The sequence below is a fragment of the Maylandia zebra genome, linkage group LG18, assembly GCF_041146795.1.
Source record: "Maylandia zebra isolate NMK-2024a linkage group LG18, Mzebra_GT3a, whole genome shotgun sequence".
Classification (NCBI taxonomy): Eukaryota; Metazoa; Chordata; class Actinopteri; order Cichliformes; family Cichlidae; genus Maylandia; species Maylandia zebra.
Window position 1 is genome coordinate 10662433 of NC_135184.1, and position 13674 is coordinate 10676106.

Sequence of the window (13674 nt, forward strand, 5' to 3'; positions counted from 1 at the left end):
TTGAGCAGCACATATGGTTACTAGAAATACCCTGACTAAACTCACCTAACCTGTAAATTCAGTTTTGCTAAAGGGGCTCTTAAGTAATTTATTTTGCTCCACATCCTGCTATGGAAGCAAACAGGAAGCCAGGATAACAATTATATTAAAACACAAGCAGAATTTATGTTGTGAACAGTCCTAATTAAGGTTTTCTTTTCAACACAGGCCTGTGCTTTTCCCTCACATTCCATAGACGGGATGGATAATACTCCCAAAATTCTCTCGATGTAACATCCCTAAATAATAAATGTACGTTTTTTCATTAAGTGTCCAGTATCACCTATTCATAAACTGGTGAAATGTTGGTAGATGTAAGGGGGAGCTCTGGTTTCTCATTATATTTATATACTCCACATCCAAATATGCTGACCTCCGGGTCCGGTCCACATTTGTCTGGGGCATCCATTTACAGTTTAAACAAGCAGAACCAAAGCGCAAATGACCTAAATGAGAGTGAGAAGGAAGAAAATGTTTGTGTTAATTGAACTGAATACTCAGTTTTCTCAGTTTTGATGGGTCTGCGCTCCATCAAGTCAAATTGTTTGGTTATTATTGTCATGGTCCGGGTGTGTGCCAGTGTGTCTCCCTCCGAGCCGGCGTCTCCACCCCGGGGAGGGGTCTCAGTGTTTTTGCTGATCGCTTACACCTGTGGGTAATTTAGCCGGGGACTCATAAGGCCAGCGTACTCAATCTCTCTTCGCCAGATTCTCTGCTAACATCACTACACCCAACTGTCAACCCCTGTCGAAGAGCTCCTACTTGGATGCTGGACCATCTGGCAGTCCCACAGGCTATTACCCGAATTACCTACCTGCCTCTCTGCCTCCACGCCAGGAGTTTTTTGGATTTCACACCCGGACTACTCACCCCTCTACGTCATCTCCGACCTCCTTTGGCAAGTACGCAGTACGAAGGAGGATTCTGAACCAGCAACATATTCATATGTCTCCTAATCCGTATCTGAACATCTGCACTCTCTGACCCGGACCAGATCATTACTTAGTTTCAGTGGTGGAACGTCGTATTTGTCTACTCTCACCTTTTTGTTTATGAATATTTGTGGAAACATTAAACATTATTCTTAAAATCTACTTAAGAGCTGTTCGGCGTCCTGCGTTTGAGTCCTGTCACTCGTCCAAAACGGTCTCGGCCGTAACAGTTATATTAAAATTACATGTTGGGTACCTGAAAATAATTGTTACTAACTAAAACTTTAACATTAAGATAACCTGAAATTTTCACCTATGGATGGCAGAAAATTGTTTTTATTTTTGTTATTTTCAGTGACAGAAACAAGCTTCCATACATTAAAGACACAGGACCTAACCCCATTTAACAAAATATATAAATGAGAAAAAAAAAGTATTAGAATTTCAGGAATGTTTAACAAACAGGGTAAAAATAGCTTTGGGTCTTTGTGGCTCTAGTAATCTTCTCAAATGTCACTCTGGCTTATTCCTAAAATTTTGTTAATTAGCCTGGTAGTTTGTTTTTTAGTTTGCTATCATCTTATGAAAAGTGATCAGGAAACGTGTTTATTGTCAGCGATAAAACATCTCTGCATGATGTCATAGGGACCCTAATGTGGTCTGCTGAGGCACACAGCTCTGGCTTGGAACCAAGAAGCCCCACCCACCTGCTATTCAAGCCTTTTACCTGCTCACGAGGGGGAGCCAATCAGTAATAAGACCCTTTAAGTGGTGTTAAAGGGAGAGGACTTAAAACAGCTACTTTTAAACATTGGGGAGGCTGCACTGAGAATCATGCAAAGCTACCCTAGAGTCCTACAATACAAACATGGAGCTGGAAATGTGCCTAATAGTTCCCTGTACAGTGCAACGGGCTCTTTAAAGTACTTGACTGGCAGCTAATACAGACAAAGGTCCTCTTTCTTCTCTTGTTTATTTGACTACTTTTCAATGTTTTAATTCCAAACAAACAAAGTTCAAGAATTTAATCTCTAAACTGAATTTTATTTATTTATTTTTTAAACTGGAAAACACTGGGCTTTTATTGGCTCAGAGGGACAGCGTATGATGGTGGCAGAGAGGGGAAAGAGAGAGTGATGAAGAGGCAGAAGCAGAGAGCTGAAGGCCTCCGTATACCTTTCACTGAGTTATAAGAATGAATAATTAAAGCGTCCCGGCTGCACGCTGGGAGCTGCTGATGGCACTGAGTGGGTCAGCGGCTGGAAGGAGAAGATGCTCTTCTTTTACTTCCATCCACCCGAGAGGAATCCACCACAGCTGAATAATTTACTCCAGCCCTGAAGTCCCTGCTGAAACACAGACACGCTGCTAAACACCGGCCACGGCAAGAAGGGTGTGACCTCTGCAAAATACAAGTAACACCCAAATACAGTACATATAGAATAGAATAGAATTAGAATTCAACTTTATTGTCATTGCACATGCACAGGTACAGGGCAACGAAATGCAGTTTGCATCCATCCAGAAGTGCTTTAGTGATATAGATATATTACAATATATATTAGCAATAATATAGATATGTGAGTATATTACAGAAATGGGTCTATTATGGTATGTTATAATGTACACGGTATGAAGTATGTTGTGAATATTCTATAACTATAAGTATGTACAGGCTGTAGTGAGTACAAGCTATGTACAGGATATGAACAGGATATAAATATGAAAAACTATACAGAATATGAAATAAATAACTTTACAGAATCTGGGATATACAGCTATACATATACATATACATACAGACACTGACATATGATGAATTTTATATCACTTGAAGGTCAATGTGATATAAATGGATGGTAATTTTACTAAATATTCAAGCCATTACAAGCTGAAGAGGAAGTTTTTAGCTTTTTACCATCGTGGTGGTGAGCTGAAAGTCTGTGTTTGATTGTTTTTCATACATTTTTATGATTTCAGTTAGATTTTTTGCCATTACCTTATTTTCCTTTCATTTAAACGATTTGTGTAGAGTAGGGTGAGATTTTCATCATCCTCAGTGTAGATCAGGGCTGATCATTTCAGATGAGAGATCAGCATTTCTCTGAAGTAGGCAGGACGATTTCCAGTATTATGCACATTACTGCTGAAATGAGCTGAAGGGGACAAGATGGTCTGTTTGGCATTTTTCTTTCCGCCCTAGTTTAATGTCTATGAGCAGAACGATCATAACACTGACCAATATACAGGTGAGAAATGTAAAATATACAAAGAGGATTTCTTTCCTACTGTCGCGCATTTGTTTGGTTAGGGCCATATAGTGCATTTCATCCAGGTGACGTGCACTGGCTGAAAAACACCTCAAAACATTCCCTTTCAATACAGACTCAATAAATGAAACACCTGGACTCAAACCAGGAGAATATTTATTTCTTGGGAGCAGTATTAAAAGGCAGATCAACACATGCAGTGTCTGATTTTAAGTGCTTTTGAGTATGTAGGGGAGCAGGAATTAAATGTGTGGCGGGACTGAACCAAAGTGCCTTGTATCCAAAGATCAAAGATAGAAATAACCTGTCTGTGTGTCTTTGTGTGTGATTTAACATGTGGATATTGTGTGTATATACACGATAGTCTATTTATTAATAGATAGTAAAAGTAATAAAAATTATTTATTCCACATTAACTGTTCAGAACTATAGATACTGGGCTTGATTTCAGAATTAACATATACTAGTTATGGCAGGATCAGACAACCAACTTGTCCTCTCCCTTGTCTGCTCCACTGACATCAGGCTGTAATGGCAAACACGTGCCTGCTAGCTGACCTAATAGCTGATCAGTGTTGTGTTTTTAGTGCTTTTAGTGTAGTGAAGTGTTTTTTATGGATTTCTGTTTCTGTGTTGCTAGGTCAGGTTGTGGTTGGCATGAATCAAACCTCCTGACATGTACTTCCTGTGCCTGGTAGGATTCTCTCTGGTTACTTTCCCCCCCCACAGACTAAAAACATGATTGTTCATTTCATATATAATAGAGATTCTAAGATTGAGAGTGCAGGGTTGTTTGTCTCTCTAGTTTAGCTCTGTGATGCACTAACACAGAAAGACTGGTGGCCTGTGAAGGGTATGTCCTGCCTCACTCTTTAAGGTATATGAGATGGCTACAAACTCCTCTATTTCCCTGTAAAATAACCTCAGTGCCAGCATTCACACCGACATGTTCACCTTCAGCCATCTTTACGCTGCCAGATTGTTCCAGTCTCATCATTTATGCATTTCACGTTTGGCTTGAATTCTGCCTGTTTGTGTCCCTTGTGTATCCTGACTCATCCTCTACTACATGTAAACAACTCTTTTCTTGTTTTACTGAGCTGCACGGTGCACAAAGCTAAAAAAAAAAAAAAAAAAAAAAAGTTTGACTGATGGACGATCGCTTGATTAGACTCATCGCATCCTGTGTGATGGGTTTTCCAGGAAAAGATTTACCAGAAATCCTGTGTTTGGAACTGCTAATGTACTTAATGTGCAGATACCAACAGAGCATACTGCAGGAAACAAAGGCTGCGATGGGCATTCATTGGCTTTTTCATCATCCGAAAACTCGTTTTGTGTTGTAACTCATTTATGCCTCATTCTCTGGTGCATTTGCCACATGTGTTGATCAGTTTACATGTGTTAATTTATAGCCTCTGCGAATGCTGTCTGGGTAAGTAACGTGAGCTGCAAGTGAGACATTGTGTGAAAATTTGCTCATTTTTTTATTGTTCTATGGTCATTTTGCTGTAGATGTTGTTTATTTTGGGGAGTTTTCTCCTCTGAAAAAACAAAAAAGCAATCACCGCTTGAACAAAGAAATTAAATATAAAGCATTCTTTGCTAAATTTCTAAGATTTGCATTTTAATGCCACCACCTCCTAAGATATTATGCTCCAGAAATGCAATATTTAGCAGACGTAGTGTAAAAACAGGATTTTATGCTTTTGTTTGTATCTCTCTTTGCCCTCGCTTTCTTAAATGACACTCTGCTTTACAAAGTCACTCGAAAATGTTCCAATTAACTGATAAGAAAAATAAATCAGTCATCAAAGAGGTCACTGGATGTGTTTTAGGATTTTCAGTGACAAACATCTGCTAATGTGATTTTATCACTGAGATGGCACAGCACCAAAAAAGTAACTGTTCCAGCCGGATTCTTATTGCAAACAAATACTGTAAAGAAACCTCTCTCTCTTTCTTTCCAGCCAGCAGCTGTGATATTAGTTCAGGTTATTCTATGAAGTCTGCTAAGTAAAACTGTGTATGTTTATTAAACCACTTCTATAAATGACACTGCCTTTCAATGTTTGCTCTGACATTTGGCTGTGATTGAAAAAGATAAAAAGATCCACGTTTTCCATTCGGGCTGTGATGAATAATGCAGCGGCGGCTGTCTGGCCGTCTCTGAAAGATTGTCTAGAGCCATTTCCCCCTTGAGTTCTCAAATCTCCGTGCATCTCACTGAACAGATGAGACGAGCTTCGTGCTCTCTCTCCTTTGTGGAGTCTTGCAGCTGATGTCTGAGGACTCAGCTGACAGCTTATAGAAGTCTGAGCGCTGGGGATCGACGTGCAGGGCTGAAGCAATGATACTGATTTTATGCCACTGGAAGATAGACAGATGTGCTGATTATGCGAAGGCTCCTGAGGATGGCTGAGCGTTTGTGTAGTAAATGAACAGTCTGAGTAACAACAAAGTACGATGCAGGAGAGACATGTTTCCAGTGACTTTCTATTTCTTCCTCAAGGAGCCCCTTTAATGCTGAGTCCTTATTTTTTCAGATGGTTAACTAAATATATGTCTGACTGACAGGTATAACTACTTGTCAAGGTTTTTCCTTTTGCATGGATTGGTCATACATGAGAGAGTAGTGGATTTCTAGATGACGGCTGGAGGGAGAATTTCAAAATAGAAAACAGCTTTGTAAAATTGTAGACCAAAGCAGTGAGATGGTGTATATATTAGGCAGAGCAACGTCTGAGGAATACAAAGGCCACTGGTCATAAACAGAGCAAAGCAAGACAACATCAGCTGATAGCAGGGAGGGAAAAAAATCCCAAAACAGCAGAGGATCAGATCAGTGCCAGTCCAGAGAACACAGGTATAAGTGTCAGGGTCCTGGGACTGGGTGACCCAGGACCCCTGGGCAGTCATGGACCTGTGCTATTGTTGTGTATTTTGGTGTTGCTTCCCCTTCTCTGTGCTTGTGTATATGTGTGTGTGTGGGTGGCTGAGCACTTGTTTATAGGCGGCGTCAGGCCTGGAGGGTGTGGCCCTGCAAGGGGACTGGCCACACCCGAAGCCACACACCTGCTGCTGATCAGGCCTCGTCGGGGGAGCTACTTAAGAGAGTCTTGGAGCTCCCACCGACGCGGGATCATTGCTTGGGACTCCACGTTAGTTACCCAGTTTAGGTTTTGGTCGTGTAGTGTATGCCTGCCATTGTTCAGTGTCCTGACTGCTGCCGCTATTGTTTCCCGCAGGAGGAGCGTGGAAGGCTTAAGGAGCAGCGAGCACCGGGAGTGCAGACACGGGAGCAGAGAGCACTTGGAGGACACGACACGGGAGTCTTGGGAAAAACACGGGGATTTATTGTTGTTTGATATCACCCTCTGTAAATAAACGCACTGCTTGAACTTTGAGCTCCGCGCCTGGGTCCTCCTTCCCCACATCCCCACGGTCTGCCAGCCAGACCGTGACAATAAGTGTCACAATCCCCAGTGTTTAAGAGACTGTAGACAGCAGAGACGCTGTGCTGCCGGATGTAAACATTTTATTAGACCAACAAATTTCTAAAGTAATTTTTTGAATGCAGGTGAGACAAAGCCTTAAAAATGTGTTGCTGAAGACGTGAAGGATGGAGGTGTATGCACAGTAGTCTTGCTATGTGCTAAGTGATTTCTACAATCCCATCAGCTGAATTTCTTCAATCTCACTGGATAGATTTCTTTATGTTTGCATCTGTTGAGTATGGTGTGCCACAGGGGTCATTTATGGGACCCTTTTTATTTTTTTTAATGTACACTCTGTTCAGGCATGTAATTCAGAGACAGAGTGTTTCTTTTCATTTTTATGCTGATGAAATGCAGGTACTCCTGACCATTAGATCATCTAACCTTTGTTTAGATGAACCCTAAGTTATTATCATTTGATCACGGCTCATAGATAAACAAATTCTTCCATCAGCTGGTTCCCCATTGCAAAGAACACTCTTTTTACTTGCATTAACAGAAAATCATTGAACAGTGCACAGATGCAACGGTTTAAAGCAGAACTAAAAAAAACAGGATCACACCACTTAGGTTTTAGCCCTTTTACATTGGCTTCCATTATGTTTAAGAATACCCTTAAAGGTTTTTATTGATCCTTCATGGGCTTGCTCCTCCTTACTCACATTTGTGACCTCTTAGCACTAGTGCATGTCTTGCCTCTGTAGGTGAAGGTCTTTTACATGTTCCAGGCAAGTTGCTGCAACATAAACAGTATGTTAATGACTTTGGTCTGTTTCTAGATTGAAGCTTTGGATTGTGGGTTTTACTCAACCTCCTGGATTTGGGTATTCTTCTGTTCGGTGACTGTTACACCATATGTTACGGTGCTATTATATCACAGAGCTGTGCCGGAATCATGCACAATTTACTTATGATCAAATATTCAGATTTGTTGTGGGCATTCTGCCATCCTCCCTGTGCCATCCTACTGGGGTGGTTGGGAACTACTTTTTTTACTGTGTTAATCTCCTGTTTTCAGGTTAGAGGACTTTGTTTCTTCCTTAGTACTACTGTTTCATAAGAATCTGTTACATTCGGGGGGCTTTAAATGACTGGGATTGTTTTAAAATAAACCAGTTGCATTGCTGAAAACTGAAAATTGAAACTTAGTGATGCATCCACATTTAATGCACCAAAGACTACAATCTGCCACTTTTTAAATTAAATATGTTACCCTAAAAACAAAGAATATATTCATCTTCAGTGTTAAGCAACTCCCTGTCTTTGTTCACATTTTAAACCTGTTAACAATAAAATGAAATGCTCTCTAGAAACTTAAGACAGCATGTACAATCTTTAAAAAAGACATGTTTTATTCACTTTTACTTAACTACCTTCATTTTCCATGTGTCCTGCTGACAGCATTAACCTTTCTGAGGGCTCCACGCTGCGTTGTTCAGCATGCAATCTGTCAAAAAATTGGACCCTAAATTGCACAAGCTTGCAGCTGTGCGCAAAGGCCTCGAACAGACAATGAGTGACACAATGGGCCTGGCTGTGCCATTAGCTGAGAGGTTGTCATGCCAACGGTACAAAAAGCCCCACACTCGGTGCAGGCGAGAGGTTTGGCCCCAAGGAGAATTCATGGAGAGCGAGAGCTTTGCTTAAAGGCCCTCCCCTTCTCCTCCCTCCCTCAGTTACATCGTTATTCATCCTGAGGTTCCCGTCTACAGCCGCAGACCCGTAGTGCCCATACTGGGGAAGCAGCATGGCTGAGGCTGGGTGTCAAGTTTTTGGGGGTATTTGCGCCACAAGAAACACACCATTGTACGAGTAAACAGGCAGACCCTTTGTGTGGAGGAGTGTGACAACCGTTTGAACCCTGAACTGAAGCAGCAGGGCTGGCGCTCAGGCTGGCGCAGAATCAAAAACACAATGTCCACCAAAGAAAACATCTACAGGAAATGTGAAAGAGTACAGCTGCATTATGTTTACAAACGTAAACATAATCTAAAAGTGAAAGTGTTTACAAAGTATTATTCCTAAAACATAAAATATCAATCGTTCTCTTGTTGTTCTTTTAAACCTTTAATCAGAAACATGCTAAAATGCCTTAATCCTGTATTCCTTCTAATACTAAGAGGCAGGCGACTCCTTTGCTTTCAAAAACAAGTACAGAGAAATTAGTGTCCCATCAAATAAACAGTACATATATTATGTTTTTACTGGCACATTTCAACAGCTTCGGGTTGTCTAAATCCAAAGACGTTATGTAGGTCTTTCAAAGTTGGCTACTTTTGGCTACTTTTCTCCTACAAGCAATCTATGTATGTTGTGCAGTGTGTCCTCAAAAAATCTGAGGAAACTGGACAAGTGTAAAAAAACATCTTTAGCAGATGAACAGTATCTGAAAATCATCACTGAGGAAAAACTTGAGAGATGCACCTGTACCTTCATGTACGGTTGATCCATCTATTGTTCACTGAAGCCTAATCGGAAATGCTCTCAGTGGAAGGGCAGCTGTAAAGAAGCCTTGAGGATGGGGAGGTATGCAAAATGTTTTAAGTCATCATAATATGTACGGTGGAGGTCAGGAGAGAGGTAAAACAGTCAGTGTCTACAGCCACCTGTCAAACACAGTGGAGGCTCCGTTGTGGTTTGCGGTTGACTTTTAGTTGGTGGTTTTGGGGATCTTATCAAATTTGTGGAATTTCGAACCCAGAAGACAGCGTTCAGATTTTGATCCACCTGAAAAGTGTCCTACTGGCAAAGGCTTAACTTTTTAGCATGACAGTGATTCCATACACACTGCCAATGCAGTAAAAGTATACCTGGATGGAAAAAACACACAATGGAATAATATAGGTCATGGAAAGAATCCAAAACATTACTGAAGCAGTGTGGGATTATCTCGGCAAACAACAGGCAGCCAACATCCAAATAAAACCTGTGAATGTCCCTCAAGAAGCCTGGAGAGCTATTCCTGAAGACAACTTTATTAGAAGAGAGCTTTTCTAAGAGATTTCAGGCTGTGTTGAAGAATAAAGGTGGTCATGCTACAGTAAATGCTGACAAACTTTGACTTTTATACTGTATTGTTGTGTTTGTGCGTTTTAGTAAAACACTGCACCTGTTTTCCATTTTCCTTGCAAAATGTAAAGAAATGAGGGGTGACTTAGGATTTTTGCACAGTACTGTAACTTTAAGCAGTTTATCTGATTTTTCTATGCCATTCAGCTCTTTTCACATGCGTACAGATATCGCATCTGCTGCGCGTCACACAAGACTGCTGCTGATCCCAATCAGGTTATCTCAAAGTTTCCTCGCAAACACAAACTGAGAAGAAAAAAAAGTCCAACAGCCTTCAAGTTCAGTTAGACCATCTGTCCGTCTTTTGAGGAGCAAAAACAAAAAGAGGCCATTCATTTGGTGCCTCCTTGATTCTTCCTTTGTCTGTGTAATTTGCTTTGGATGTGCCCAGTCTTCTTCATGGCACTGGCACAAACACACATACACACACAGTTCAATTCAATTCAATTCAATTTTATTTATATAGCGCCAAATCACAACAAAAGTCGCCTCAAGGCGCTTCATAGATACAGAGAAAAACCCAACAATCATATGACCCCCTATGAGCAAGCACTTTGGCGACAGTGGGAAGGAAAAACTCCCTTTTAACAGGAAGAAACCTCCGGCAGAACCAGGCTCAGGGAGGGGCGGCCATCTGCTGTGACCGGTTGGGGTGAGAGAAGGAAGACAGGATAAAAGACATGCTGTGGAAGAGAGACAGAGGTTAATAACAAGTATGATTCAATGCAGAGAGGTCTGTTAATACATAGTGAGTGAGAAAGGTGACTGGAAAGGAAAAACTCAATGCATCATGGGAATCCCCCGGCAGCCTACGTCTATTGCAGCATAACTAAGGGAGGATTCAGGATCACCTGGTCCAGCCCTAACTATATGCTTTAGCAAAAAGGAAAGTTTTAAGCCTAATCTTGAAAGTAGAGATAGTGTCTGTCTCCCGAATCCAAACTGGAAGCTGGTTCCACAGAAGAGGGGCCTGAAAACTGAAGGCTCTGCCTCCCATTCTACTTTTAAATACTCTAGGAACAACAAGTAGGCCTGCAGAGCGAGAGCGAAGTGCTCTAATAGGGTGATATGGTACTACAAGGTCATTAAGATAAGATGGGGCCTGATTATTTAAGACCTTGTATGTGAGGAGCAGGATTTTGAATTCAATTCTGGATTTAACAGGAAGCCAATGAAGGGAAGCCAAAACAGGAGAAATATGCTCTCTCTTTCTAGTCCCTGTCAGTACTCTTGCTGCAGCATTTTGGATTAGCTGAAGGCTTTTCAGCGAGTTGTTTGGACATCCTGATAATAATGAATTACAGTAGTCCAGCCTGGAAGTAATAAATGCATGAACTAGTTTTTCAGCGTCACTCTGAGACAGGATAATTCTAATTTTAGAGATGTTGCGCAAATGGAAGAAAGCAGTCTTACATATTTGTTTAATATGTGCTTTGAAGGACATGTCCTGGTCAAAAATGACTCCAAGGTTCCTCACAGTGTTACTGGAGGCCAAGGTAATGCCATCCAGAGTAAGAATCTGGTTAGATACCATATTTCTAAGATTTTCAGGGACGAGTACAATAACCTCAGTTTTATATGAATTAAGAAGCAGAAAGTTAGCGGCCATCCAGGTCTTTATGTCTTTAAGACATTCCTGCAGTTTAACTAATTGGTGTGTGTTATCTGGCTTCATGGACAGATAGAGCTGGGTGTCATCGGCATAGCAGTGAAAATGTATGCTATGTCTTCTAATGATGCTGCCTAAGGGAAGCATGTATAATGTAAACAGAATTGGTCCTAGCACTGAACCCTGTGGAACTCCATAATTAACCTCAGTGTGTGAAGAGGACTCTCCATTTACATGCACAAATTGGAGTCTATTAGATAGATATGATACAAACCACTGCAGTGCAGTACCTGTAATACCTACAGCATGTTCTAATCGCTCTAATAGGATATTATGGTCGACAGTATCGAATGCTGCACTAAGGTCTAGCAGGACAAGCACAGAGATGAGTCCACTGTCAGAGGCCATAAGAAGATCATTTGTAACCTTCACTAAAGCTGTTTCTGTGCTGTGATGAGCTCTGAAACCTGACTGAAACTCTTCAAATAAACCATTCCTCTGCAGATGATCTGTTAGCTGTTTGACAACTACTCTTTCAAGGATTTTTGATATGAAAGGAAGGTTGGAGATTGGCCTATAATTAGCTAAGACTGCTGGGTCTAGAGATGGCTTTTTGAGTAAAGGTTTAACTACAGCCAGCTTGAAGGCCTGTGGTACATAGCCGATTATTAGAGATAGGTTGATCATATTTAAGATCGAAGAATTAATTAATGGCAGGACTTCTTTGAGCAGTTTTGTAGGAATGGGGTCTAAAAGACACGTTGAAGGTGTTCACATCTTTGTGTCTCCCCCAGCAGGTCTCTGTCTCTACACGGACTGAAATGTATGGTGATGAAATCTTTGGGTCACATGGCATCTAATCCCACTTTGAGGATAGCTGAATCCCTGTCTGAGTAAAAGAACATGAAACAATGATGCCAGATTTTTGGACCATAATCCTTAAAGGAATAAACAATCCTGCATATTCTAGATGTTAAAACATCTTTGCGATGTTTAGCATTTTACCATATTAATATGTTTCGTGTTTAATATGAGCTCCAATTCTTTTCATGCTGATATTAAATGAAGAAAATGTTGCGTGGAGATCAGGGGAGGTACCTCAGGATTGGCAGACCGGGGTGGTGGTTCCCATTTTTAAGAAGGGGGAGTATGGGGTGTCTGGCCTATGCTACGGGCCATTCGATCCTTATACAACCGTTGCAAGCGCTTGGGCCGCATAGCTGGCAATAAGTCGGACTCGTTCCTGGTGGGTGATGGGCTCCGCCAGGGCTGCCTTTTGTCACCACTTCTGTTCATAATTTTTATGGACAGAATTTCTAGGCTTAGCCAAGTGGCAGAAGACAGAAAAGGGTGGAGTGCCCACTCTGGGCCAGGTACGAGTTCTTGCCCCAAGTGGAAGAGTTTAAGTATCTCGGGTCTTGTTCACGAGTGAGGGGAGAAGGGAGATCGACAGTCGGATTGGTGCTGTGGCTGCAGTGATGCAGACGCTGTACCAGAGCGTCGTGGTGAAGAGAGAGCTGAGTGTAAATGCAAAGCTCTCAATTTACCAGTTGATCTATGTCCCTATGCTCACCTATGGTCACGAGTTTAGTTTAGTGTAGTGTAGTTTATTTATTTATATAGCACATTTAGTTAAACACAAGATCGCCTCTAAGAACCAGCCTTGACCTTGGTGTGGCCAAGAGAAAAAGATCGCCCAATCTAAGCGCTCTAGCTGTGGGTAGTGACCGAAAGAACAAGATCAGCTTCCTCCGAAGAGATAGGGTGAGAAGTTTGGCCATCCGGGAGGGGCTCAGAGTAGAGCTGTTGCTCCTCCACATTGAAAGGAGGCAGTGGAGGTGGTTCGGGAACCTGACAAGAATGCCTCCTGGCAACTCCTGCATGAGGTGTCCCGGGCATGTGCCACCAGGAGGAGGCCCTTGGACAGACCCAGGACACGCTGCAGAGATTATATCTGGCCTGGGAACGCCTTGGTGGAGAGGGAGGTCTGGGAGTCTCTGCTTAGACTGCTGCCCCTACGACCCGGAGAAGATGGATAAATGGATATATGAAGAAAACACAAATGCATAATAACTACACATTTGCTATTTATTCTTTTTATTTAACAAAAGGTGATGTTGAAAAAGAAGCTGCACACAAATGCAATAGATTAAAAAAAGATGTTGCTAAAACAATTTGAATTTATTCTTCATCTTTTTGAATTGATCATTGTGGTGGTGTCACTTCTACGAACATTTGAGAAACAACTACAGTTACAG

The 13674-nt window shown here is 41.5% G+C and overlaps 1 long non-coding RNA gene across 1 annotated transcript; it reads left to right on the plus strand.

Annotated features, from left to right (window-relative positions):
• Positions 1–6121: 6121 nt before the first annotated feature.
• Positions 6122–6648, plus strand: LOC143413681 (uncharacterized). Its single transcript, XR_013094286.1, has 2 exons — positions 6122–6402; positions 6490–6648. It is a non-coding gene; the product is annotated as an uncharacterized LOC143413681 (long non-coding RNA).
• The last annotated feature ends 7026 nt before the right edge of the window (positions 6649–13674 follow it).